This window comes from Lissotriton vulgaris, chromosome 1_1 (assembly GCF_964263255.1).
Source record: "Lissotriton vulgaris chromosome 1_1, aLisVul1.2, whole genome shotgun sequence".
NCBI classification, from domain to species: domain Eukaryota; kingdom Metazoa; phylum Chordata; class Amphibia; order Caudata; family Salamandridae; genus Lissotriton; species Lissotriton vulgaris.
The window spans coordinates 78331775-78358327 of NC_141685.1; the positions used below are offsets into that span (position 1 = coordinate 78331775).

At 48.0% G+C, this 26553-nt stretch overlaps 1 long non-coding RNA gene across 1 annotated transcript in view; it reads right to left on the reverse strand.

Moving 5' to 3' along the window:
• The window catches only part of LOC147737411 (uncharacterized), a 110691-nt gene extending 85264 nt beyond the window's left edge, over positions 1-25427 (reverse strand). Inside the window, exon 1 of the long non-coding RNA XR_015297247.1 lies at positions 25358-25427. This is a non-coding gene — a long non-coding RNA (uncharacterized LOC147737411). The remainder of the gene's footprint in view (positions 1-25357) is intronic.
• Between the last annotated feature and the right edge of the window lie 1126 nt (positions 25428-26553).

Below are 26553 nucleotides of genomic sequence, written 5' to 3' on the forward strand. Positions count from 1 at the left end.
GCTCAGGCAGTGGCAAAAAGCTTTATTTGGGCGGTTTTCATAAAGCGGACGAAGCTGCAGGTTAGTTTTACATTGGCCCCGCTGAAGCATGCCTTCACTGCCTGTCTGCACGTCCGAATGTGCATTTCATTTATATGCGGTTTTAACAGTTCTCCCCTCTCCCGGTCTAGGCCCTTACATATGCATAGGAGATGCAGCATATCTTCTTTGGTTTCTCTGCATAATCTGCATTGGTTAGATGTAAATGAACGTTTCCAGGGGGGCAAATGGGGTTTAACAGGAAGGATCCCCATCCTCAGGGCCAAGAAACCTTCCTTAGATGGCCCAGGCCCTAGGTGTAATGATTTGGTCAAGTCCTTAAGGTTGACATATAAGCAGGCTATTGCTAAAAGGAAGGAACAGTTATTAGGTGAGCACTGGGATGCGCTCATTAATGCTGCCAGCTTAAATAATGGGAATATATTTTGGACTACCATTAAAGAGTTAAGATCAATGGGACAACCGTTCACTCCCATCAACTGCAACATAATGAGCGCTACCTGGGAAAGTCACTTTTTCACTTTTTACCAAGAGCCTGCTTTTTAATCCGACCCTTTTATTAACAGGGTGCCACCTGGAGTCTCATTATCAATAAACGAGGTTGAGGAGGCTAGGAGGTCAGAGTGCGGGCAATAAAACTCCTGGCCCTGATGGGTTGTCCATCGATCTTATTAAATATAAACCAGATTTTTGGGCCCCACTGTTGTTAAATATTTTTAATATTCTAACCAATGCCCCACTACCTAAGACATGGTCTACTAGCACGATCGTTCCCATTTTTAAAAAGGGCGATTGCACACAACCTTGTTGCTGTAGACCGATCTCCCTCATAGATAACACCCTTAAAATTGTAGGCAGCGTTTTACACGCAAAAATGTTAACCTGGACAGAGGACAATCAGATTTTAGAACAATGCCAACTAGGTTTCAGGGGTAAAGTTTGCACAAACGAGCAAAGTCTTAATCTTAATTTGATCATAGGGAAGTACACTATTGCACAGCACTCGCCACTTTACTTTTTACTTTTATGGACCTGTCCTCAGCTCTCAATGTTGTCAATAGGTCCCGTCTATGGTCCATCCTTTTAGAATATGGACTGGATGAGGCCCTTGTTCATTTTTTGGCCTATCTCCATACAGACCTGAAAGCGCGGGTCAGGATTGGTGGTGGGGAGAAGTTTCCAATTACATCAGTGTAGATAGAGGGGTCAGACACTTATAAGGTCCCAAAGGCGAGACCTACTGGCTATGCCAATGCTTGTTTACCTGAAGGGCATTGGCTGACCGCTACCTGGTTACTGAGGGCCTAGTGAGGTTGAGACATATTAGGGGGAGTTTTAGCCACATCAGATGATGCTGTGCACGCCCAAGCCTAGGTAGCAATGAGGCGCAGTCGGAAGTGCTGACTGGGAGTGTGTTCTTTCACTTTCAATTGATGGGGCTGCCCCCCTTTACTCTGGTGAAAGCCACAAACGGGATTCAAGTCGATCTTCTCATCACACAGACTTTTCAGGTGAAAAAATTGTCAATGGTTGCCGAGGCCCTTCAAAATAGTTACCCAGCTCCAAAAATGAGGGTCAATGAACATTCATTGCAAAGACAGTTTTGGTAAGATGCACATCTTTTTGTTGTTCGCTTCTAGCTTTCTCCATATTCATTCATGTTCAACCTTTGTTCGGCATGCAAGCTTGCTCCGTGCTCCGCCCAATTGCGCTGCAATTGTGAAACCAAACTGAAGAGGAGCCAATTATGACCCCGTCAAGCTCAAATAAGTCCAATAAATCAAAGTCATGTTTTACTTCCGTTAATCCATATTTACTCCATTTTTATCAATCTTTTTATTATTTGTTTTCTTCGATTTATTTTACTCATTTCATTTCTTTGTCAACGTCTTTTCACAACAACACAGGAGAATAGTGTTTCCACAGGTCACAATTTATTCAAGAACACCCAATGCATTTCCGGATTACCCTTCATCAGGGGTTTATCAGTGCTATCTACTACAACAGTCAAACAGTGTGCAACATTTCATTGCTCATTTTTCAAACTCCACAGCTCGGTCACAATACCCGCCTCAATTTAATACATCACGTAGCTCCCTTTTTGATGTGGAAAACTAAACCGTTAATATAATTTACATGTTAGTGGATTGGCAATCGCATCCTTTGAGGAAACTTTAAAGTACATCAAGACCCCCGGTTTCCCCCTGAGCCCTCCATCTAATCTCTGTTCCAGTTTAAGCAATCGAAGAATTAAACCTCATACCCCGCTTACCGTGACTAGTGTTCGTTGGCTATTTAAAAGCATCATTATAATCCACTTTACGCGTTTTATCAAAACTTTCCCGTACCATCTCACGGTCTATCTGCGGTTACCCCCGCACTCCTTTACAATCAGTGTCATAATTAGGGGTGTCCATAGATAGAGGGCATACAGAATCGTATTGGTAAAGAGCCGGGTCTTCAAGGCCTTACGGAATGAGTTTCCAGAGTCGAAATTGAAAGAGGAAGGGAGTTCAACAATTTGTCCGCAGCAAGCGAAAAGGACCTCCCCCTATCTAGATTTTCTGAATCTAGGCACAGTCACCGAATTACTTTAAACTCAATTCCCGACCCAAAGGAAGCCAAAGAAGGCTATGGAAGGTAGCCGCAACAGAGTGGAATTTAGGAAGGCCCATCACCAGCCTGGCAGCAGCATTCTGCACAAGTTGGAGTCGGTGTAGGAGACCCTTATTTATGCCTACAGAAAGGGCATTGCAGTAATCCAATCTGAACAACACAAGGGCCACCACTGCCTGTTTCCGCGTGGAGGGGTAGAGAAATTGACATATCTTTCTGAGAGGTCTTATCATTCCGAAGCAGGACAGACTTCTATTTATTTGGGGGCCCAAAGAGAGGGAGGTATCAACTATGATGCCTAGATTTTTGCCACTGAGGCCAGGGCGAGGGCAAGATCCAAGCATATCTGGCCTCCAGGCCCTGGACCAAATCTCCTGATTGTCTCCGAAAATTAAAATCTCAGTTTTGTCCCCATTGAGTCTTGGATAGTTCTCTGCTGTTGGACAGGCCTCAGGAAGGGCTTGCTCCCTCCCTGCATGACAGAGCCCAGACACCGGCTCTCCAGGTGCTACCCGAAGAACAACCCCAACAACCCACAGAAGCAACCCGCAACCCGTCCCCCACGGGACGCCTGCTCCCGGACATCTCTGTATCACCGGCCCGGGCCACCGTCAGCACCATTGCCCGGCCCAGCCGCCATCTTGGACACTGCACCACGAGGCCGCGTGGCCTCAGCTCGACCCCAACCCTGGGCCTGGCCAGGCCCCGACATCCCGGCACCACCATCCACCCAGGAGGTGAACGGACCACTTGGCAGGTCAATGGGAGAGAGGAGTGTCGATGGCTCTCCCCCGCCAGGTGCCGATCGCCCCCAGCCTCCTCGGGCGCTGGCTCCACCCCCCTGCTGGGTGTCTGGACTCCCTCATCCCGGACCTCCCGACCTCCAAGTGCGAGGGTCCGGACATCAAAGGGCGCCAGACCTATAACTGGGGCAGCTCCAGAGCAGGAAGGCAGTTGTATCCTGGAGTCGAGAGACACTGTGAAGAACTCATCCTTGACGGACTGCTGGCGCTGCCGCAGCCCTGCCTTGTGAACCATCGTCCTGCCTGCTGGCGCTGCCGCGGCTTTCTGCAAACCTTCATCTTCATTGGGACCTGCTGGCGCTGCCGCGGCCCTTTGCAACCTACATCCTCGTCGGGACCTGCTGGTGCTGCAGCGGCCCTTTGCAACCTACATCCTCGTCGGGACCTGCTGGCGCTGCAGCGGCCCTTTGCAACCTACATCCTCGTCGGGACCTGCTGGCGCTGCCGCAGCCCTTTGCAACCTACATCCTCGTCGGGACCTGCTGGCGCTGCCGCGGCCCTTTGCAACCTACATCCTCGTATGGACCTGCTGGCGCTGCCGCGGCCCGTTGCAACCTACATCCTCATCGGGACCTGCTGGCGCTGCCGCGGCCCTCTGCAACCTACAGCCGCATTGGGACCTGCTGGCGCTGCCGCGGCCCGACCTTCTAGAACTCCGAGCTCGAGGATTGTGAGCTACCCATCATTCCACCTCAATACCAGATTGGTACCAAGACTGTCCCGCTACCCCCTTTCCCTTTCAGAGACTAGAGTTGAGAGGACCCTCGTGTCCTGATCTCACTGTACCGTGATACTTTGCTTCAAGAACTGCATATAATAAGCGTTAACCTTGTCCTTGTGTGGTGTCCATCTGTGGGGGGGAAGTTACTTGTCTGTACGATCGCTGGAGACGGTCCTCCCCGGAGGCCTCTCCTCTTGTCCTCGGCCGACCCTCCAGGTCCCCGTCTAACATTGGTGGCCAGCGGCGAGATCCGAACCGACGCGTAATCGTACAGAGAGTAACTCACCCCACGACTCAACCACAATGACAACAAAAGAGAGCGGATCCACAGAGAAATTCCAGATGGAGAAATTAGAAGAGTACAGCCATCGAGAGCTAAAACAATTTTGCATGGAACTAGGCATTGCTACCACCGGGCTGAGCACGAAAGAGGACTTCAAACACGCCCTAGAATCTTGGGCAGAAACAGGTGCAGCCGGACCCCGGAACCAAAACCTCGAGGCACCAGAGACAAACACCACTCCGACCGAAGAAAGGAGAGCGGGTCTCTCCCTGGAAGAGATCCAAGAACGAGAGAAAAGCAGACTCCATGAATTAGAGTTGGCACGGCTCCGGTTGGACGGAGAGCTGAAACTGGCGGAACAAAAGATAAACTTAGAACACTTACGGCTCCGAGAGGAGCAGGAAGAGAAGCAAAGGCAGAGAGAACTCGAAGAGAAAAAACTGGCATTCGAACACGAGCGCAAACTAGCCGAAATAGAAATGCGGAAACAGAACAAAGATCTTGGGGTGCCCGAGCGCCCGCACACCCCAGGCACTACCGAACCAAAAGTCCACATCCCCAAGGATGTCGTCCGAGAATATTATCGGAACGACAACATACAACAGTGGTTCAAGGCCTACGAGATCGCCATGACCTCCCACCGGATTGATCGAAGTGACTGGGGAGCCGGTCTATGGGGGAGGTTAGTCAATGAAGGCCGCGATGCCCTGCTACAGCTCCAGGACCACCAGATGACATCCTATGACCACATGAAGGCCATCCTCCTCACTCGATATGGACTCACGCCCGAGATGTACCGCCAGAGGTTCCGCGACTGCAAACGGATCCCGGGTACAACTTGGGTAGAATATGTGAACTATTTCAGCCGAGCCTTCGAGGGGTGGATCAAGGGCAGCCACGTAACAACCTGCGAGCAACTCTTTAACCTCATTGTGTGGGAGCACCTCTCCAACAATTGCTTCATCGAGCTCAGGCAGCACCTCCTCAACAGTAAATTGACTGAACCTCGGCAGCTCGCCGCTGAGGCTGACCGATGGGAAAGCACCCGAGTGGCCCGGAGTGGGCCAAGTGAACAAAACAGAACCAACCAAGGTCCCCATATCCCCCGAGGAGGAGGAGGAGGCCAGGGACGGGGCAGAGATGCCGTCCCGGCAGCTCCCGCCAGCAACACCCCGCCCCCGGCCGGTCGGGGAAACCCCCCGATGTGCCCAGGGTTCCGAGCCAACGTTACTTGCCACCGGTGCCAGCGAATCGGCCACTATGCCAGCGACCCAAACTGCCCAAAGAACCAGACTCCCGCGCCCCGCCAGGTCGCTGCCGCCACCCTAGGAGAGGAGCAAACTTCCGAAGAGTATGAAGAGTACGAGCAGGAACAGCCCGAGTGGGAACCTGCCGCCATGGTCCTGGCTTGCCTAGGGGGAAGAGACATGATCCCGCGGGCTCCCCTACCCGCCAACACCAGAAAATACAGCCAGTGGGTGAACATAAATGGGCGCAAGGCCGAAGCCCTGCGCGACACTGGGGCCAGTGTGACGGCAGTCCGCTGTCACCTGGTGACCCCGGAACAAATCCTGCCAAACGTTCTTAGCCCCGTCCGATCGGCCGACAATTCAGAGAGCCTGTGTCGGATGGCCTGCGTCCCCTTCGAATGGGGAGGAGTGTCCGGCATGCTAAAAGTGACTGTCCGCGATGATGCCCCAGTGGACTGCCTCCTGGGAAACGATCTTGAGAGTTCCCTGTGGGCGGCCGTTGAAAGAAGAGAGGACCTGGGGATGCTGGGCCTCCCAGACTGGGCGTGCGTAACAACCCGGTCCATGGCCGCCCACGCCATCCCCAGATCCGAAGAACCCGAATGGCCAGCACCTCCTCCCCGATCACTCCAGAAGAAGACACCCTCCGTACTGACCCCCCAGAGCAAACCCCAGAAGGGCCCGCTCAGCTCCAAGACCTTCCAGAACTGGCTCAGTGGCGTCAAGAGGGGGGACCCACCCAGGAACAATTCCGGCAGGAGCAAAAGACCTGTCCCTCCCTCGAGGGACTCCGACAGCAAGCCCTTGCCCAGAGCGCAGGAGACACCGCAGGGGCCCACTGGATCTATTGGGACAATGACCTACTATACAGCGAGCAAAGAATCGCCGAGTTGGGAGCCAGTCGGGTGCTGGTGGTGCCCCTCCGCTTCAGAGACTTCCTTTTGAACTTGGCACACGATGTCCCCCTGGCTGGGCACTTGGGGCAAGACAAAACGTATAACCGCCTGGTAACCCACTTTTACTGGCCCAAAATGCGAAATGACGTCTCCAACCACTGCCGGGCCTGCCCCACCTGCCAGGCCAGCGGGAAGAGCGGCCGAAAACTCAAGGCACCCCTGCAACCCTTTCCCGTCGTCACCACCCCGTTCGAAAGGGTGGGAATAGACATTGTGGGACCCCTGGACCCCCGAACAGCACAAGGGCATCGATTCATCCTGGTCCTGGTGGACCACGCCACCCGCTATCCCGAGGCCATTCCCCTTCGAACCGTAACAGCACCAGTGGTAGGCCGAGCCTTAATGGGGATCTTCTCTCGAGTGGGCTTCCCCCGGGAAGTCGTCAGCGACAGGGGCACGAACTTTATCTCCAAATATATGAAATCCCTCTGGCAGCAGTGCGGAGTTACGTACCGGTTCACGACCCCCTATCACCCGCAAGGAAACGGACTGGTCGAACAGTTTAACCGCACTCTCAAGGGGATGATCATGGGATTGGAGGAACCCCTACGCCGCCAGTGGGACGTGCTGCTCCCGTGCCTCCTCTTCGCCTACCGAGAAGTCCCCCAGAAATCCCTCGGTTTCAGCCCCTTCGAGCTCTTGTACGGACACCCTGTCCGAGGGCCCCTCAGCCTGGTTAAAGAAGAATGGGAAATGGCCCCCCAGAAGACTCCTCCGGACGTGTATAAGTACCTCCTGACCCTCCGCAACCAGACCCGGCGATTCAGGGAAATCGCTAAAGCCAATCTCGTGGCCAGTCAGGAGGACATGAAGAAATGGTACGATCAACATGCCTCCTCCATCGAGTTCGAGCCTGGTCAGCAGGTATGGGTGATGTCTGCCATCGAGCCTTGTGCCTTGCAGGACAAATGGACAGGACCCTTCAAGGTGGTCGAGCGCAAGGGCCCCGTCACCTATCTCATCGACATGGAGTCCCCCCGGAACCCCCTCCGGGTCCTTCACGCCAACAGACTCAAACCACACTTCGTGTGCTCGGAGCTCAGCCTACTGATGGCTACAGACAGTGGGGCGGAGGAAGACTCCGAGCCCTCCCTGACCTACTGAGGACCCGTGAGAAAGATGGTTCGGTGGACGGGGTCCGACTCTCCGATGCCCTGACCCCGGAGCAGCGCCAAGACTGTCGGGCTCTCCTGCTGCAATTTGCAAACCTGTTCTCCCTCACCCCCGGGGTCACCCCCTGGTGCCTTCACGACGTGGAGGCACCAGGGGTCCCCAGTACGACTGGGGACAGTCCCCCTATCCGACACCGGGCGTACCGAGTACCAGATCGGGTGCGCGCCTGCATCCAAGAAGAAGTCTCCAAAATGCTCACACTCGGAGTCATCGAGCCCTCAGACAGCCCCTGGGCCAGCCCAGTCGTACTGGTCCCCAAAGCTGCTGCCCCGGGCACCACCCCCGAGCTCCGATTCTGCGTCGACTATCGGGGTCTGAACGCTGTCACCCGAACCGACGCTCACCCCATTCCCCGAGCAGATGAACTGGTTGACCGCATGGGGGCTGCCCGCTACCTGAGCATCTTTGATCTGACAGCGGGCTACTGGCAGATCGGCCTCACCCCCAGGGCCCAAGAACGATCCGCTTTCTCCACCCCGGATGGGCACTACCATTTCAAAGTGATGCCATTCGGCATGAAAAACGCTCCAGCCACTTTCCAACGACTTGTGAACCAGGTATTGGCGGGCCTCGAAGAATTCAGCGCCGCCTACCTGGACGATATAGCGGTATACAGCCGCCACTGGACAGACCACCTTCACCACCTCCGAGAGGTCCTGCACGCCCACCAACGGGCCGGCCTCACCATCAAGGCCAGCAAGTGCCAAATTGGCCAGGGGTCCGTGACCTACCTCGGACACCAAGTAGGGAGCGGGCTGGTGGCCCCCCTCCAGCTCAAGATCGCTGCCATCCAGTCCTGGCAGCCGCCCGTCACCCAAACCGAGGTCCGAGCCTTCTTGGGGCTCACCGGATACTACCGGCGGTTTGTGAAGGACTATGGCAGCATTGTGGGGCCCCTCACGGAACTCACATCCAAGAAACACCCAAAAACAGTCAACTGGACCCCAGACTGTCAAGCGGCCTTCGAGAAGCTGAAGGCCGCCATGTGCACCGCCCCTGTGCTCCAGGCCCCCGACTACAGCTGTGAGTTCATCGTCCAGACTGATGCCTCAGACCATGGCATTGGGGCCGTCCTCTCCCAACTAAACCCAGAGGGAGTCGACCAGCCAGTGGCCTTCATCAGCCGACGCCTGCTGGCCCGAGAGCAGCGCTGGAGCACCATCGAGCGGGAGGCCTTTGCAGTAGTGTGGGCCCTTAAGAAGCTCCGGCCCTACCTCTTCGGTACCCACTTCCGGGTACAAACAGATCATCGCCCCCTGCAATGGTTGATGCAGATGCGGGGGGAGAATCCCAAACTGTTGCGATGGTCCATCTCCCTGCAGGGGATGGACTTCACTGTGGAGCATCGCCCTGGCCAGGACCACGCCAACGCGGATGGCCTGTCACGCTTTTTCCGCCTCGACGAGGAGAGTCCCCAAGAGGATGGGTGACTCTCCCCGCCTTCAGCTGGGGGGGACGCATGTTGGACAGGCCTCAGGAAGGGCTCGCTCCCTCCCCGCATGACAGAGCCCGGACACCGGCTCTCCAGGTGCTACCCGAAGAACAACCCCAACAACCCACAGAAGCAACCCGCAACCCGTCCCCCACGGGACGCCTGCTCCCGGACATCTCTGTATCACTGGCCCGGGCCACCGTCAGCACCATTGCCCGGCCCAGCCGCCATCTTGGACACTGCACCACGAGGCCGCGTGGCCTCAGCTCGACCCCAACCCTGGGCCTGGCCAGGCCCCGACATCCCGGCACCACCATCCACCCAGGAGGTGAACGGACCACTTGGCAGGTCAATGGGAGAGAGGAGTGTCGATGGCTCTCCCCCGCCAGGTGCCGATCGCCCCCAGCCTCCCCGGGCGCTGGCTCCACCCCCCTGCTGGGTGTCTGGACTCCCTCATCCCGGACCTCCCAACCTCCAAGTGCGAGGGTCCGGATGTAGTGTAGTTCCTAGTTTCCCACTAGGCCCTGCGCATTGGAATAACATAAACAGTAGTATCGACGTGGAACTGCAGATATTCCAGGCCTCCACTGACTATGTTAAACTTAATTGGGTGTGTTACCAACTAGCTCAGAGGTCACTGGAAACTTTCTTCTCTGCATAGGAAGTGATCAGCTTCCCTGGCACAGACAAGAAGGGATTCAGTTTTCCAACAACCGTGCAACATGACAACTTTGCTCCTCAGATCAAGAGTCAATCTCTAGGGTCGTGTGAAACAATAGACATGTATTTCACTCAGTCAGTCTAGTGCAGTTTACTTTCACAAGATGTAGAGAATAGAGAGACGGGCGTTTGTCAATAAAGGGTTAACATTTATTGCACAGTCTTTCTTCTCGTACAAGAGAAATGTATTACCACAATTGCAAAGCTTGTTATGATAAAAAGTACGTACAGTAAGATAAGTATTGCGAAATAATACTGTAAAATCATTGATATGGTTTCTTAGCCATACAATGGTTAAAAGTAATAAAACATATATACAGTCATATATACATTAGGCTAAAATACTCAACTGATGCTTCTAACTAAGCCTACCCCAGTGTGCCTGACCTAAGCCTAACACGTGGAAGGGGAGTAAGTAAGTAGCTTTAAGTTAAGTTGGTTTTGCCAAGGTTTGTTTCAAGAATTCTCATTTAAGGGGTTAGTCAGCACCATACCTCTGAATAGAATGATGGAGGTTTGGTATCTCCTTCAGGGGAAGCTCGATATCCCTGTCACCCGCGAGGGTAAACCGGAAACGCCGGAGCTGGATTTCTCTGCACGAGAAAGGCAGCGGCTCTTCTTCAGCGCGTCGAGAGGAGGAGGCGGGGGACAGCGTCCGCGGGCAGCTGGATCTGCTAGGCTCTTCGCAGAGGGACGGCTGTTCAGCTCCTAAGCGTACTGCACCATCGTTCGCGCTTTAGCAGCGATAATGGTATCAGTAGCTTCACCACCAAGGGACAGCAGCAGCAGCGTACTGCCTGCAGCAGCTATGGGATGCACAACAGGGTGCACGGCAGCATACAACAGCACGACAGCTATTGCTTAAGGCAACGTTGGTAATATTTATACCTGACAGGTGCCGGGTTTGACGCAAGTTTGCTGGACATAAGACGTCAATAAAAGATGTCACTAGGAAGTGATAGTTATCAGTTGCTCATTAGAGTTCCATTACTAATCAAAACACAGCAAGCGGGGATTTCCAGGTTTGCTGAGTTTTTATCTTGTTGAAGAACTCGGAGTGTTAATCTAGGAATATCAGATAGTGACTCCTGCTCTGTCATTGCACTAATCGGTCGCAAAGGAAGTGGCAGAGAACTATGCTGGAATGTGGCTCTGTTTGTGTGAGGCCAGAGATGACTTTCTGAATATCGCACTTGAACGGTTATGCCAATATAGGGAATAAATGGATTTATAGCCGAATAGGGGCATAAGGTCACAGTATCGATCAGGAACCTAGATAAACACGCAACACCCACTCCACGTTTTCATGTCCATCAAATTACTAAAACTAGAGCAATTAGATGCATGTGTAACATTGCCCACCCCAAAATACATAAATGCATTCGAAATAGGCGTATTTGTCATACGAGAAATTTTAGGTACTGTACGTTTTTTTAGCATAGAAATCATTCAAAAATTATTGCATATGAAATCAATGAACGATTAAGCAAAAAGAATTAGACATGAAGTATCTCTGGCAGAAGAAGGGCGAGATAAATCATCACATATAAATGCATTGTAATAACATGTGCTAGAGGCTGATGTAATGTTGTTATGTCTCTAGATGTGTTTAGAAATAGAAGTTTGAAGCTTCTGTTCTCTAAGAATAGTTTTTATGTTAAGCAAAGAATTTTCCGAGCCAAAAAAGGGTGAATATTAAAAAATGTCCAATTCAAAAGAATTAATGCTTGAACGGGGAAATAGAGTTCCAAAGCTTTTTGCAGTTTTTGTTGATCAAAACTGAAGGCCGAATTCAGAGTTCATGGGAACGCTGTGTGTCGGAAAGCTTCTCCAAAGTTATTGTTTCTGTATGGGTGGGAACATCATATCAGACAGGCTCGCAAAGAATTGGTCTACAAATTCAGGTGACAGTTCAACCAAATTTGATAGCGCTGTAACTTGGCAGGTGTGAGAATGATTGCTGTCATCGTAGTCAGGAGCAGCAATGCTCACAGAGGGCCGTACCTGGGTGATGTTGCTTTTGTCACTTGCTCTACTGTTACCACTTGGCTGTAGTACAGGAGTCTCCACAAATGCCATCATCAGGATTGGTAGCCGCTGGGGACAACACAATGCGTGAGCCGTTATTGGACTGAGCAAAGTATCGACGTCCATTGGTACTGCTGATGGAAGTGAAAGACAGATGTCCAACACGCATTCATCGCCGCAAAGCATACATCGTAGCACAGGTAAAATGCAATTTTGCCATACAGATCTGAATGAAAGGAACCAGGTCATGTTTAGATCTCTCAGCCTGGCCAATCCGAGGACGTTAGTTATCCTGTCCCGGTAGCGCATTGCTAGGATTGTCTCTTCCATTCCCATGGGAGCTATGTCTGAGCTGAGGCTCGCCATAACGAAGTAGGAGTGTCAAAAATAAAATCCCTGCTACAAGTCCCAAAAATAATGGTATGCCGCCAAAAACAGAATGCACAAAATTAGGAACGATTCCCAAAATTGCTTGAAAAGGCGTTAGCAGTCCCGTAAAGACTGTCTTGAATATGCCTGGGATGCTTGTGGCACTAGACATGTTAAGGAGTTGGCTTAGCATTTGTACGAAATGCACGGGGCAATTTGTTGATAAAAGGTCATGAACTTCAGTAGCTGTCCTTGCAACTAGAAGATCATACGTCTCTTTTGATGACGTTATAGGCACTGTTGTCTGTAAAAGTACAGATTTAACTTTGCTTAAAGTATCAATTCGTATAGAATAGAGATTCAGACGAGGCCAGATGGGAGTCACTGAGTCTGCAGCCCCACTCGGAAACAATGCTTGCATACAGCATTTGACCATGGATGTTACTTCTACTAGATAACTTTTCCCTGGCACGAGGCCACAACATCTGTGATCCGTTCTAAGAATGTAACTCCCGTTTGCGAGTTGCATAAAGAAGGGCTCTATCTGAGTTGCAGGTGTGACTAGCTGGTGGCATGAAAGGTTGTTAGAATTTCCATCACATGCTCCGTGTAAATTAATACCCTGACACAAAAGTATACCGCTTAGTGAATGTCTACAGTTATTACCACTAAGAAATACATTTTTGTCGCTGTCACTATAGCAAGAATGAGTGTATGGTAATTTCCATTCAGATTTTACATATCCTTTACCCAATTGTTCATATTGGCCAGCAGGTATGTACTCAAGGCACTTTTTAAATCGGAAAGTTGTTATCGGAATTGTGATAATTCTGTGTATTATCCATTCAATGACAGGACTTTCTGACAGTGTCAATGGTAATCTCTCGAGTTTTTCGATGCTCAGGATTGTATAGTCTGCTCCTTTCTGTGCCAAACTGATCTGTTTATCAGTAAGGTTAAAACTGGAAAATAATGACGTTGTGCTGATTAAACGCCAAGGCACATAGCCTGAACGAAGATTTTGCAGCGTCCAGCCTAATTCTATAATAGAACGTAATTGAGACTGGCCATGTTGTAACATTAGCAAATCTCTGTCTATCACATCAAAGGCAGAGGATACAATATTGTCCAACGAATATATTCTGGAAGACAGAGTCATTAACTCATTGTCTACTACAGAAAGTGATTTTTCCAAATTAATACGATCAATTTCTCGTATTTTTTCAGCAGTTTCAATTTGCTTTACTTTCCAAGCCTCGTTGTAAGCAGCAAAGATACTGGTCGCTATGAAACGCTTTTGACGCTGTTTGCGTGGTCCAAGAATGAAATTGCGCAAATCAGCACCATCTTTTAGTAGTGTTGCTTAATTTCAGCCAGTGTGGATGTTGTTAGCCATTCGAGGCAGAGTTTCCCTACACTGTATGTTGTTATAATTCCTGGATGTTGTCTCTGGGAATATCTCGAGTCTAATCTGGTCATTTTTAACCCCTGTGTTTTATTCAGGAATCTATCTTGACAGCTGTTTGTGTCAGTAGGCCAGATTAACCATTTTTTCCAATCAGGATGTGTTCTGTTCAAATTAAAAATTTGTGTTACGTCTAACTCAATATCTGCAGTTGCATTTTCAGGTATTGGCTTTGGTATAGACGGTGTTTTAAGGTCTTTGATCTTAGCTAGGCCAAGACAAGATGTTTGGTGTATTGTGTCATTTAAAAACAACATTTGTTCTGGTATCATGCAGGTTCTAAATAGTGCTTCAATGCCTTGCACCTGCCAATCTTTTGTACCCCAGATTGTTTTCGTTTCAATATTATTTTTCCAATAATCAAAACCAAATGTCATCATTTTGTCATAAAATGCTTCTGAATATATCAATTTAGAATTTGTCAGCATTGTTTTCATTCCTGTTTTCTCTAACAGTTTATAATAAAACGTTTCTGCATCACTGGTGTTAAACCCTGAGAAGTATTTGAATTTCTCAAAAAATGCTTTAGAACTGCTTTTAGGTGGTGTTGCACAATGTTCCCATTGATTATACATATAAACATTTCTAGGCTGTGCAGATTTATGCAAGTAATGATCCCCATAGTGGGTGTAACAGAATAACTGCTCATAACTAGATGAACCTTGTAAATAATCATGATCTGTGAATCTAGCTGACATTACTAAATCAGACATCATGTCATTAATACTGTTAAAGTCCCAATCATCAGAGAATGTACTTGGTGTCACAAAGTCACTTAAGGAAACCTTCAGTTGATGAGGATACTTCAGGATTTCGACCGGACCATAGATTTCATAGTCTGTTTTCTCCCATACTACCCCACCAGGTATTGGAATTGCTGTGACATTTACTGTTGACAGTTCTCTTTTCTTCACGTGGGATGATCTGTGTGGTTTCAGGACTAGGTTGATGTTCTGATTTGCTGTGTCCATTGTAATATATTTTCCTTCAATGAATTTTCCCAAACACAGTACCATGATGAGCCAAAGCAGGAGGAAAAATACACCTAGACCGAACCAGAACTCTAGCCAAGGGGAAACAAGGTAGATTTCCTTCAGTTGATGAAAGAGTTCCGTTGCTTTTTCTTTAGAAGACTTTTTTATTTCTGGCATCACTTCGGGGTCATTTAAATCTTCAGAGAAGTTGTCGAAGTTGATGAAATAACCAGAGGCAGTTCTGTCAATTGATGGGATTGTTCTTTCAATCTGTCTCTCGGTAGCACTTTCTGATGCCACATTATTGTAGACTGGTGTTGTTTCTTGACGAACTGTTTCAATCTGTGTCTCAAGAGGCACGAGTTCCATGGCATTATTGCATAGTCCTTCATTGTGCACTGTAGGCTGATCGAATGTGATGAGTCTTTCAGTTTGAACCTCTTGGATTGTTGCAAGTTTGGGTATTCTGTTGTTTCTTGGGAGTCCACTGGGCCTACTGTTGATTATAGGCCACATGCTTGTGGTTTTACCAGATCGATAGACACGACTCTGTTCTCCTTTTTACCAGCAAGGGGCGGTAGCACAACTGATCTTGTTCCGGTGACTGCTAAGACAGGTACTGCTTTTCTGTAAGAAGGCCCAAATTCCTTCTTAACCGCGATCTTTTCTCTGACTAGATCCCCAATCTTTGGAATCCAGACAGGTCTTGCTGGGGCTGTTGCTGGTGGTGGTAGGTGGCTGTTGCTTTAACTTTGTGTTGCTTAAGGATTTTCTTGTTTCGTTCAGTTCCTGTAAAACAGCCAAACGATCCTTTACATCAAAGTGCGTTGTTTCTTCTTGTACCACTGACATCTGACTATCGAGGTCCTGAACTTGCATTCTAATTCCGAACAATAGTTCGTATGGGCTGAAACCTTTTAGAGAATTTCTTGGCATGTTGTTAAGACTAGTCTGGACACTTATTAAATATTTGACCCACCCAGCGCCTGAACCTAATACCTTCGCTGTTATAGATTGCTTTATGTCACAGTTTTTTCTTTCTACCACACTGTTCCCTTCGGGGTGCGACGGACAAGAATACCGCAACCCAATTCCCATGCTGGCCATGGCCTCCTTATAGGCTCGAGAGCTGAAAGCAGGACCCTGGTCAGAATGGAAGGTGGTAATTGCGTATGTGCCGAAAAAGACTCGCAAATCTTTTATAACCGTTCTAGCGTCAGCCGAGCGCTGGAGGCCTCATTTTTTAAGTGCTTTTCGTCTTAATGGTGTACACTGGGACGCGCTTCTCTTCTTTGATTGCGCAGATAGACCGCCTTATACTGTCTAGCAGGGATCCTGAAACTACACTGGCCTGTTCATTACTGTGATCTCTGTTGCAGTCTTCACAATTTTGAGCAAAACATTGGATATCTATACTCATTCCTGGCCACCAGTACTCTGATTGTAATTCTTTCAGAGAGGCTTTGATTGTTTGGTGTCTCAGACCCAATCCCATGTGTGCTTCCAGTAAGAGGAAGCCCCTCCTGCTCCTGTTTGGAATTACTCTATCCCCCACTCCAGGGATTCGAGCAAAAGGAACGGAGGGAGTTTGCATCGATTACGTATGCATAATTGAGTGGATAATTTATGGGTAGTGCTGCACAGTCGCCTTTTACGGTCGTTTTTACTGCCAGCATGGTTTCCCCGTCAATATATTTATCTGTACGCTTTTTTGTGGCTACGGAAGCCGGTTTAGTTTAGTTGCTTCCGCGGTGGCTGTATTAGCCAATGAATTCCCTGCAACGTGAACGCCATCACGTTGAAGACTCTGTGCGTGAATCACGTGAGTCTTTTGTAGTTCTTTACTTAAAAGAGCTACCTCGTTCCAGAGCAATTTATGCTTTATTGTGGCACCTGTGTCATCTTTGTAGTCGTTTTCAATCCAACTCTGCAGTTTGTTATTGTAAGAGTTGACGCAAAAATGAGAATCGCACACTATAAGTGTCGGGAATTCGCGTTCTGCATTTTCAAGCGCCATCTTTAAAGATCTGATTTCAGTTCTCTGAACCGAACAGTACTTTACTGATTCGGTTTTTGTTACCTTCGGTGTAATTTTACCGCACAGCCAACAACATTTAATGATCGCACATGCTGCATCGTAGGATTTTCTCTCTACGTTGAAATGCTGTACAGAGCTATCTGTATAGATTATACAGGCATATTGTGGGAGAGGCAGAATTTTGATTGGCAGAGGATGTTCTTCTTCATATTCTAAATCATTCAGTTCTTCGTATTGCGGGGCGAAATAGTATTTTACGTCTTCCGCTCCTAGAGAATCTATACACTGTATCCATTTCGGATCCAGTGACACTGTAGGCAGGTTTACTGGGCTGAATAGCGCTTCGAAGGCAGATTCCGCTGTGAGGATGTTAATCCTTTTGCCGTGTGCTAGTTCTCGTTCATTTGCTAATGCGATTTGCACTGCGTTCACAGTTCTTTCTGTGTGACTGAATGTTTTTTTTGCTTGTGTGTACAAGTGAGATTTAATTGAAATTGGTACCTTTTCTCCCTCATTAGAGGTTAGGTATGTGAATCCGCATCTTCCTGGGATGACTCGGATTACAAGATCACGTGTGTTGTCACGTGTATCTAATTTTGTTTTTGCTAACATGTCTGTTTGCAGTGATCTCAAAATTTCTGTGTGTTTTTGAGTCCAATTGATTTGTTTAAAATCAGGTTTAATTAGTTCGTAGAGAGGTTTAACCCTCTCTGCGTAATTTAGGATGTAAGTTCTTCCGAAATTCAGAAAACCTAGTATGGATTGTAAATTCTTCAGCGTTTTTGGAGCCTGGAGTACAGCGCACTTATCTAAGAAGTTGTCCGCTAGGCTTTTCCCTTCATTTGATAATTCGTACCCTAAGAATAGTACTGTCAGATGGGCAATTCGAGACTTTTTAAAGTTGAATTTGTAACCCTCTGCTGCGAACCCAAGTATAATGGTGTTCACTCTTTTCAAGTGAGTATCCAAGTCGTCGTCTGTGAGATAAATATCATCTACGTAAGATAATGCTTCATCATCATAGATTTGTAGTAACTCTGTTACCCTAGCTGAGAATAGTCCTGGGCTGTTCTTGAACCCCTGTGGGAGTCGACAGAATTTTTTCTGCGACCCAAATGCAGAGAAAGCGGTCAAATATCTGCTTTCTGGAGCAATGTTTTGACAAAAGAAACCATTAGATATGTCTAATGTCGTTTTATATTTTTTCCTAACTATATTATTCATTAGGGCTGCACTATGCGAGTTTTGTACTGCAAAAGTTTTGCAACATGTATTAAGATGTCTGTAGTCCAAAACTAGACGATATGAATTGTCTGGCTTGGAGACAGGAAACAAAGGATTGTTCCTTTGAGAGGTGCATGTTTCAATCACCCCCTGGTACTCAAGTTGATCTAAGATCTCCCTGACCTGTTTTTTAGCTTCTTGCTTTATGGGATACTGCCGTTGGGCAGTTGGTTCACTATTTAACTGGATGTTGTGAGGAGGAGAGTCCTCATCCCATCCTACATGATTTTTATACAATGCAGGTGCCTGGGCTACTGCCCATTTCCTTGCATATGTGTATTTTTTGTGAATCGGAATGTGATTCGAGAAGGCAGGCATAATCACCTCTTCGCCACGAGGGCACTCCCTGACAAACTCCGGGGGCCAATCTTTTTCAGCTAACAGAATATCATAGCCTTTTGAGAGCGTATCCCAAAATAGACCCTTAATTTTCCTAGTCTTATCACCCTCCATACGCAATGTTATTTCGTATATTTTATGGGGCTCGCTAAGTCTGGTGTCGGCAGTTTCAACCTGAATGTATTCATTCGTGTCCACTGTCTCCAGATCACTCATCAAGATCTTGCGCGCTATACTGATTTCTGCTGCACTGTCCAACATTGTCAATGCCCACTCCCCGTTTTTCAACTGTGTCCTCAGTATTCTCGGCATGGTTGATTACTCTAATACTGGCTACCTTCTTTTTCTGAAACTGAGATTTTTTACTCTGAGCAGGTTCCTTGTCTTTGGACTTGGTGTGCTCTCCTGGGTCTGACCGTCCTCTTCTTTCCGAATTCTGTGGAGAAGATCGAGAGGGACGTGTATCAATACTTTGATATCTATCAGGTTTTTTCAGATTATCCCTATTTCTAAGGTTATATCTTTTCTCAGAGGGCTCCCTCTGGGGAGACTGGCGTTCTCGAGTCGGAGTTCTTTCCCTCCGTCGAGGAGACCTTCCTCTGGACTGGAAAACTTTTTCCTTGGGAGTGGATTGTTTATTTCCATCCCAGCTCTTTTTAGGAGTATTTAAATTATTTTTAATAAATAATTTTTCAGGACTTTCGAGCAGTTGGGGTTTTACTGGTTTCCCACCCAAGCTGTCTCTACCTAATTCTTCATAGCATTTTTCTATGATTTTTGCAAGCTCAACAGGATCTTTTATAACTGTTTCCCTCACCTTCTGGCGAATCGCCACAGATGCTGCTTCTCCTTTTATGTTGGCTAATAATATAGCCGAGACCTGCTTGAAGTCTTTCAATAATTTCATACCTAGATTTAAAGCGGGCTCTGGACCAAATTCATTTTGAATCTGTTTTAGCACTTCTGGTATTACCGCCATAGACGGAACACCGTGTGTTTTTGTGTAAATGGAAGCAAAGACCGTACCCCAAGTGTCACAGTCCTCCACGTGTGGTGCGATTCCCATAGGAAGGCAGATGGTCAAGATTCTGTGTTTCTCAATAGGGGTAGTATCAGGAAATACTGCCTCTATTTGAGTGATTTTCTGTGCTAACCAGAAAGGAATTTGTTCCCGTTTTACGGGTGTTTTACCAAGACATGACTGTATGTTCTGTGGTGTAATTTTATTTGTGTTCCCCTGATGAGGGGACAGCTGTGGTGTATTAACAGCTGGCTGGACTGTTGCAGTCCGCATTACATATTGGACTAATTGCCTATGTATTTTTATTAATGTGTTTAGCTGTACTAACAGCTCTTCTCTTGACATTCTTACAATATCAGGATGTGGTGTGTAGCTGGCTAGAACCGGCCACGTGGCTCCTGGTCTACCTAGTGGACCGAGCCTAGTTATGTGATCATTGTGTTTTAGGGCGCCATTAAACCAGAGCAGGTGCTCTTGAAATTTAAGTGGAATTTCAATCTCCTCGAAAGGAGCGTACTCTTCCGGAGGTTTCTCTATTTTGTAATAGTGAAACTCTTTTGTTCTAGCGTTTACCGCTGGAAAGTTTATCCATGAATAGAATACCTCTGTCTGCCGATACTCGTGAGCCTCTATCACGAAAATTACTGTACCACCTTGAGGTGTCAGTCCGTTTTCTATAAGTTTTAAAGTTATAGATCTTCTTAAGTGGACCGGGATGATTATAGCATCCGGGTCTGCTTCTAGGAGACTCGAGTCTTCCTCTATTAGTTGGGCTGCAAGTCTAACTGCTTCCCTTTCTTCTTCACTGTCTGACATTTGTTAAAATGCAAGGTTTGCAGAGTAGGTCTCCAAGGAGACAAAGATTAGGTGCACAATATTTTGGAACACTGTATCCTTCAACGTTGAATAAACCAGAGCTTTACATAGGAATCTCTTCCTACTAAGGTCGGGCGGATTTTAACCTTTCACCCACTCCAGACGTCTATTGGAGTATTTACGGGAGAAAAGGGTGTGAAATATGCACGACTGAGTTACTCTAACTGTCTTGCGTTAGTTTATCGCCTTACCAAACGTTTGGGCGCCATGTAGTGTAGTTCCTAGTTTCCCACTAGGCCCTGCGCATTGGAATAACATAAACAGTAGTATCGACGTGGAACTGCAGATATTCCAGGCCTCCACTGACTATGTTAAACTTAATTGGGTGTGTTACCAACTAGCTCAGAGGTCACTGGAAACTTTCTTCTCTGCATAGGAAGTGATCAGCTTCCCTGGCACAGACAAGAAGGGATTCAGTTTTCCAACAACCGTGCAACATGACAACTTTGCTCCTCAGATCAAGAGTCAATCTCTAGGGTCGTGTGAAACAATAGAAATGTATTTCACTCAGTCAGTCTAGTGCAATTTACTTTCACAAGATGTAGAGAATAGAGAGACGGGCGTTTGTCAATAAAGGGTTAACATTTATTGCACAGTCTTTCTTCTCGTACAAGAGAAATGTATTACCACAATTGCAAAGCTTGTTATGATAAAAAGTACGTACAGTAAGATAAGTATTGCGAAATAATACTGTAAAATCATTGATATGGTTTCTTAGCCATACAATGGTTAAAAGTAATAAAACATATATACAGTCATATATACATTCGGCTAAAATACTCAACTGATGCTTCTAACTAAGCCTACCCCAGTGTGCCTGACCTAAGCCTAACACGTGGAAGGGGAGTAAGTAAGTAGCTTTAAGTTAAGTTGGTTTTGCCAAGGTTTGTTTCAAGAATTCTCATTTAAGGGTTTAGTCAGCACCATACCTCTGAATAGAATGATGGAGGTTTGGTATCTCCTTCAGGGGAAGCTCGATATCCCTGTCACCCGCTAGGGTAAACCGGAAACGCCGGAGCTGGATTTCTCTGCACGAGAAAGGCAGCGGCTCTTCTTCAGCGCGTCGAGAGGAGGAGGCGGGGGACAGCGTCCGCGGGCAGCTGGATCTGCTAGGCTCTTCGCAGAGGGACGGCTGTTCAGCTCCTAAGCGTACTGCACCATCGTTCGCGCTTTAGCAGCGATAATGGTATCAGTAGCTTCACCACAAAGGGACAGCAGCAGCAGCGTACTGCCTGCAGCAGCTATGGGATGCACAACAGGGTGCACGGCAGCATACAACAGCACGACAGCTATTGCTTAAGGCAACGTTGGTAATATTTATACCTGACAGGTGCCGGGTTTGACGCAAGTTTGCTGGACATAAGACGTCAATTAAAGATGTCACTAGGAAGTGATAGCTACCAGTTGCTCATTAGAGTTCCATTACTAATCAAAACACAGCAAGCGGGGATTTCCAGGTTTGCTGAGTTTTTATCTTGTTGAAGAACTCGGAGTGTTAATCTAGGAATATCAGATAGTGACTCCTGCTCTGTCATTGCACTAATTGGTCGCAAAGGAAGTGGCAGAGAACTATGCTGGAATGTGGCTCTGTTCGTGTGAGGCCAGAGATGACTTTCTGAATATCGCACTTGAACGGTTATGCCAATATAGGGAATAAATGGATTTATAGCCGAATAGGGGCATAAGGCCACAGTATCGATCAGGAACCTAGATAAACACGCAACACGGACATCAAAGGGCGCCAGACCTATAACTGGGGCAGCTCCAGAGCAGGAAGGCAGTTGTATCCTGGAGTCGAGAGACACCGTGAAGAACTCATCCTTGACGGACTGCTGGCGCTGCCGCAGCCCTGCCTTGTGAACCATCGTCCTGCCTGCTGGTGCTGCCGCGGCTTTCTGCAAACCTTCATCTTCGTTGGGACCTGCTGGCGCTGCCGCGGCCTTTGCAACCTACATCCTCGTCGGGACCTGCTGGCGCTGCCGCGGCCCTTTGCAACCTACATCCTCGTCGGGACCTGCTGGCGCTGCCGCGGCCCTTTGCAACCTACATCCTCGTCGGGACCTGCTGGCGCTGCCGCGGCCCTTTGCAACCTACATCCTCGTCGGGACCTGCTGGCGCTGCCGCGGCCCGTTGCAACCTACATCCTCATCGGGACCTGCTGGCGCTGCCGCGGCCCTCTGCAACCTACAGCCGCATCGGGACCTGCTGGCGCTGCCGCGGCCCGACCTTCTAGAACTCCGAGCTCGAGGATTGTGAGCTACCCATCATTCCACCTCAATACCAGATTGGTACCAAGACTGTCCCGCTACCCCCTTTCCCTTCCAGAGACTAGAGTTGAGAGGACCCTCGTGTCCTGATCTCACTGTACCGTGATACTTTGCTTCAAGAACTGCATATAAAAAGCGTTAACCTTATCCTTGTGTGGTGTCCATCTGTGGGGGGGAAGTTACTTGTCTGTACGATCGCTGGAGACGGTCCTCCCCGGAGGCCTCTCCTCTTGTCCTCGGCCGACCCTCCAGGTCCCCGTCTAACATCTGCCATCCATGCAGCTACCGCCTGAGAGCTTCTTTAAGAGAGGTTTAACCACGGCCGTTTTCCAGGCAGTGGGATACTGGCCAGAAGTAATAACGGCATTAAGAACTACGGTCAAAGTAGAAACAATAGCCTCCATTCCTAGATTCAGGAACTTCAGGGGACAGGCCTCCGTGGGGGTGCCAGATCTAACTCCACTTAACATCCGCTCCTTATCTTCTTGAAGTATAGGGGGAAAGGCGCTCAAGCGGCAATCCTTTGGAGGAGCTACCAGAGAATCCGAAGGACAATCGGCCTTTGACCCTCCGACATTGGATATCTCGAATATATGTCCTTGATTTTGTCATACAAAAGCATGCCCTTTTATCATGTAGCTCCTGGGAGACCTCGGTGTTGGCAGAGGCCGAGGGGGCTAGGAGGGAATTAATCACAGTGAAGAGTTCCCTCTGGGATTTTATGGATTCCGTCATTTTGGAATAGTAGATGACCTTTTCCTCATTAATAGCTAGCCTATATTCCTTCAATCTGAGTTCATGGAGGTCCTTTTCGGCAGGGATAAGCTCACGGCGCTATATTTTTTCCTGCTGTCGGCATACCTGCCTAAGGTTTCTCAACCTTTCGGTGAACCAGGGCGCTGAAGGGCATTTTCTGGCCACATAATGGTCCTTAAGAGGTGCAAGAGAGTCCAGAGCCGCCAAGAGCCAGTTGGAAAAATCATCATAGATTGAGTTAACAACCAGGTGGGGGAGACAGCAATAATTACTAAGCTTAATTAGAAGACCCTCCTTATTTATGCGGCTACAGTTTCCCTTCATCTCCACCCTGTTCTTAAAATTGGGATCTGGGTGGGATTCTGCTATTCGTAGAAAAAATGGCTTAATGATCAGACCAAGAGAGTGGGATGGGATCATTCACCTCTATCCTCGGATCGTTAGAGAAGATCCCGTCCAGAATGTGTCCCGTTGTATTAGAGGGGCTCCTCACCAGCTGAGGAAGGCCACAGGAGTCCATAGCTTCCAGGAAAACCTGTGTTTCAGAGCACAGAGTTTTCTCCAAATGGAAGTTAAAATCACCCAAAGAGTGACATTGCATCTAGCCAAATAAGGCTCAATCCGATTGCTGAAGTCCTGATTAAACATTCCTCTGCGTCCGGGAGGCCGGTAACTGACACCTCCCACAAAACTATCAGTGGGTAGGATCTTCAAGGAGAAATATAGGGCCTGATAAGGATCTGAGGGAGTTGTGAGGGTCTCAGTGAAGCACGAGAAGGTGTCTTTATAAAGTAATCCCAAACCCCCCTATCAAATCTGGACAGAGCATACCCTGAGGGGATGGCCCCCACCAGGTCAGGCTCTGAGCAATCTCTAGCCCAGGTTTCAGTAATAAATACCCAATCAGGCCTACGGGAGGAGACAAAATCATTAAATTCTGCTCTATGTTTAATCAGAGATCAGGAGATACCCTTAAAAGGACTGTTTCATGGGTAAGGGTAGGGCTGACACGTTTCCCCTTGGGTTTTTTAGCTACCCCCAATGAAATGACTGTCTTACAGTTAACACACTCATATAGCCCAATGCTCACAGTTCATCGACCTGCAGTGCACATCCTTCTATCCTTCTATCCTTGAAACTTCAAGAGCTGTCCTCTCGGGTAAACAAGGGGCTTACCCGGGTCTACAATAAAAAGGACAGCGTCCTTGGCACCAGGCGTAAACTTGGCCAGACGGACACAGACAGGCGTGCCTTTGGCGCGCCTGCTGCGTGCGTTCACTGTGCGTCCGGCCCGGCATTCAGATTAAATAGCTGGGCCATTTAGGAACAACTAGAGCGCTGCACATCGATCTGGGACAGGAAGTGGAGTAGAGCAGCAAGAGTAAAACACTCACTTCCACCCATACAGTTGGCGAGCCGTGGTGGACCGGGGAAGGAGCAAAAGACCCCCACAAGCCCCCCACCCCACTCCCCGAGATGAAGAAAAAAGCAGAAGAGTGCCTGGAAAGAATGCAGTAACCGCACACAGGTAAGCAATTATAATAGTTTTTAAAACATTCCCCCCATTAGAACGCACACAATGATTCAATAAAATCTTAAAATCACAGTCACTTTCTAAACGCAGTAGCAACGCAACAGCGTGGCAACTCTAATCAGGGTGAACCACCATCACGTGATGTAGAGGAGGAGACAAATGTGATAATAGTTAAGGAACTACTGGGCAAAACTGACCTAAAAAGGAACTTGGCCTGCACTGCACCCCCCAACATGTTCCAAGAGTGGAATGTGGCTCCATCATATTATTATCAGAAGTTTGATAACAACAAGAATAGTGCACAGAGAGAGTCAAAAGTTGAAGTAAAGAGACAAAAAAAACAGAGGTCAAGAAAGGGAAGAGAGAAAGAAGAAACAGGGGAAAAGGAAACATAGAGTTATAGGAATCCTTACCAGACAATTATTTTTTTTGTTCCCCCAAGGGTGGCAGCCACGCTGCACTGCCTGTCATCCCAGAATACCTTGAAAGGAAGTAAAGAAATAATTTTGCATCAGACGACAATCACATTTCATCATATTTTACAAATAACCGTCCTGGATTTACAAAACAACCGAGCCCAGGGAGAACCAGGGGCTGACTTCAGCCTCCTTTAACAGCTATTGCTGAGAATGTTCAACAATTAACCGCCGTGGTCCCGCATGCGGCTGTTAACTGATCAAGTTTCACAGCAACAGCTTTGAAACAAAGGTTTCAGAGTACCGGAGGTGTTTCAACCCCCTCGGTCTCTGGGACACCGTTGTTTTATTGATTAACACATTCTGCCCTCATGGGGCAAACATTGTAATGACCTTACAGTCAGCCGTCGCAGGCAGTACAGCCCCTTAAAGGACCGTTCCCTTGGTAAAGACACTTGCCTTTGGAGCTACAAAAAGCTTCAAAGCTATATTAAAGGTTTCAAATAATTACTGAAGGCATAAACATGGTTACTCAGTCAGAGATATAATGATCATAATATTTGCAGGAGACTCACATAAAGGTAACCTCTAAAGTATATGAAAAGCCAGAATCAGAAATAACTCTCGATGTAAGGTCAATAGACAGACCACCACAACAAATGTGGCTAAGAAATAAGAAAACATTTTTTTAAAAAAATAATAGCAAATAGCAAACTGACATAGAATGTGCTCAGTTAGGAATCAAGGAAAAATTCCAAGCATGCAATCCTTCTCCCGTCTCAGGCACCGTCATTGAGTCTGATTCATTCCAGTAGAAACTCCTAGTGTAGGAGGAAGTTGTGGAAAATCCTTATTAATCACTGAAGGATGTTGAAATACTGAATTTGTTGGGAATTTGGCGTTCTATTCTGCACTGGGCTGTGGGACCATCGGGACTGAAGGCTTGTTCCAATATATCTGCCTTTGATTCTGCATGCTCGGCACAGAGGCCAGTTGGATTGGGACCATTGACTGTGACATCCCATTCTGGCCATCTTATTCATGTTCCAGTTTCCCAGGTTCCTGGAAACATCGCAAGGAGCGTGTCTTATTCTGCACACTATTAGTGTTTGAGGTATTTCAATTGCCACTGCCAGTAAAACCTACACCCTGAGCAGGGCCGGGCTGGCCGTAACGGGCTTCAGGTGTTTCCC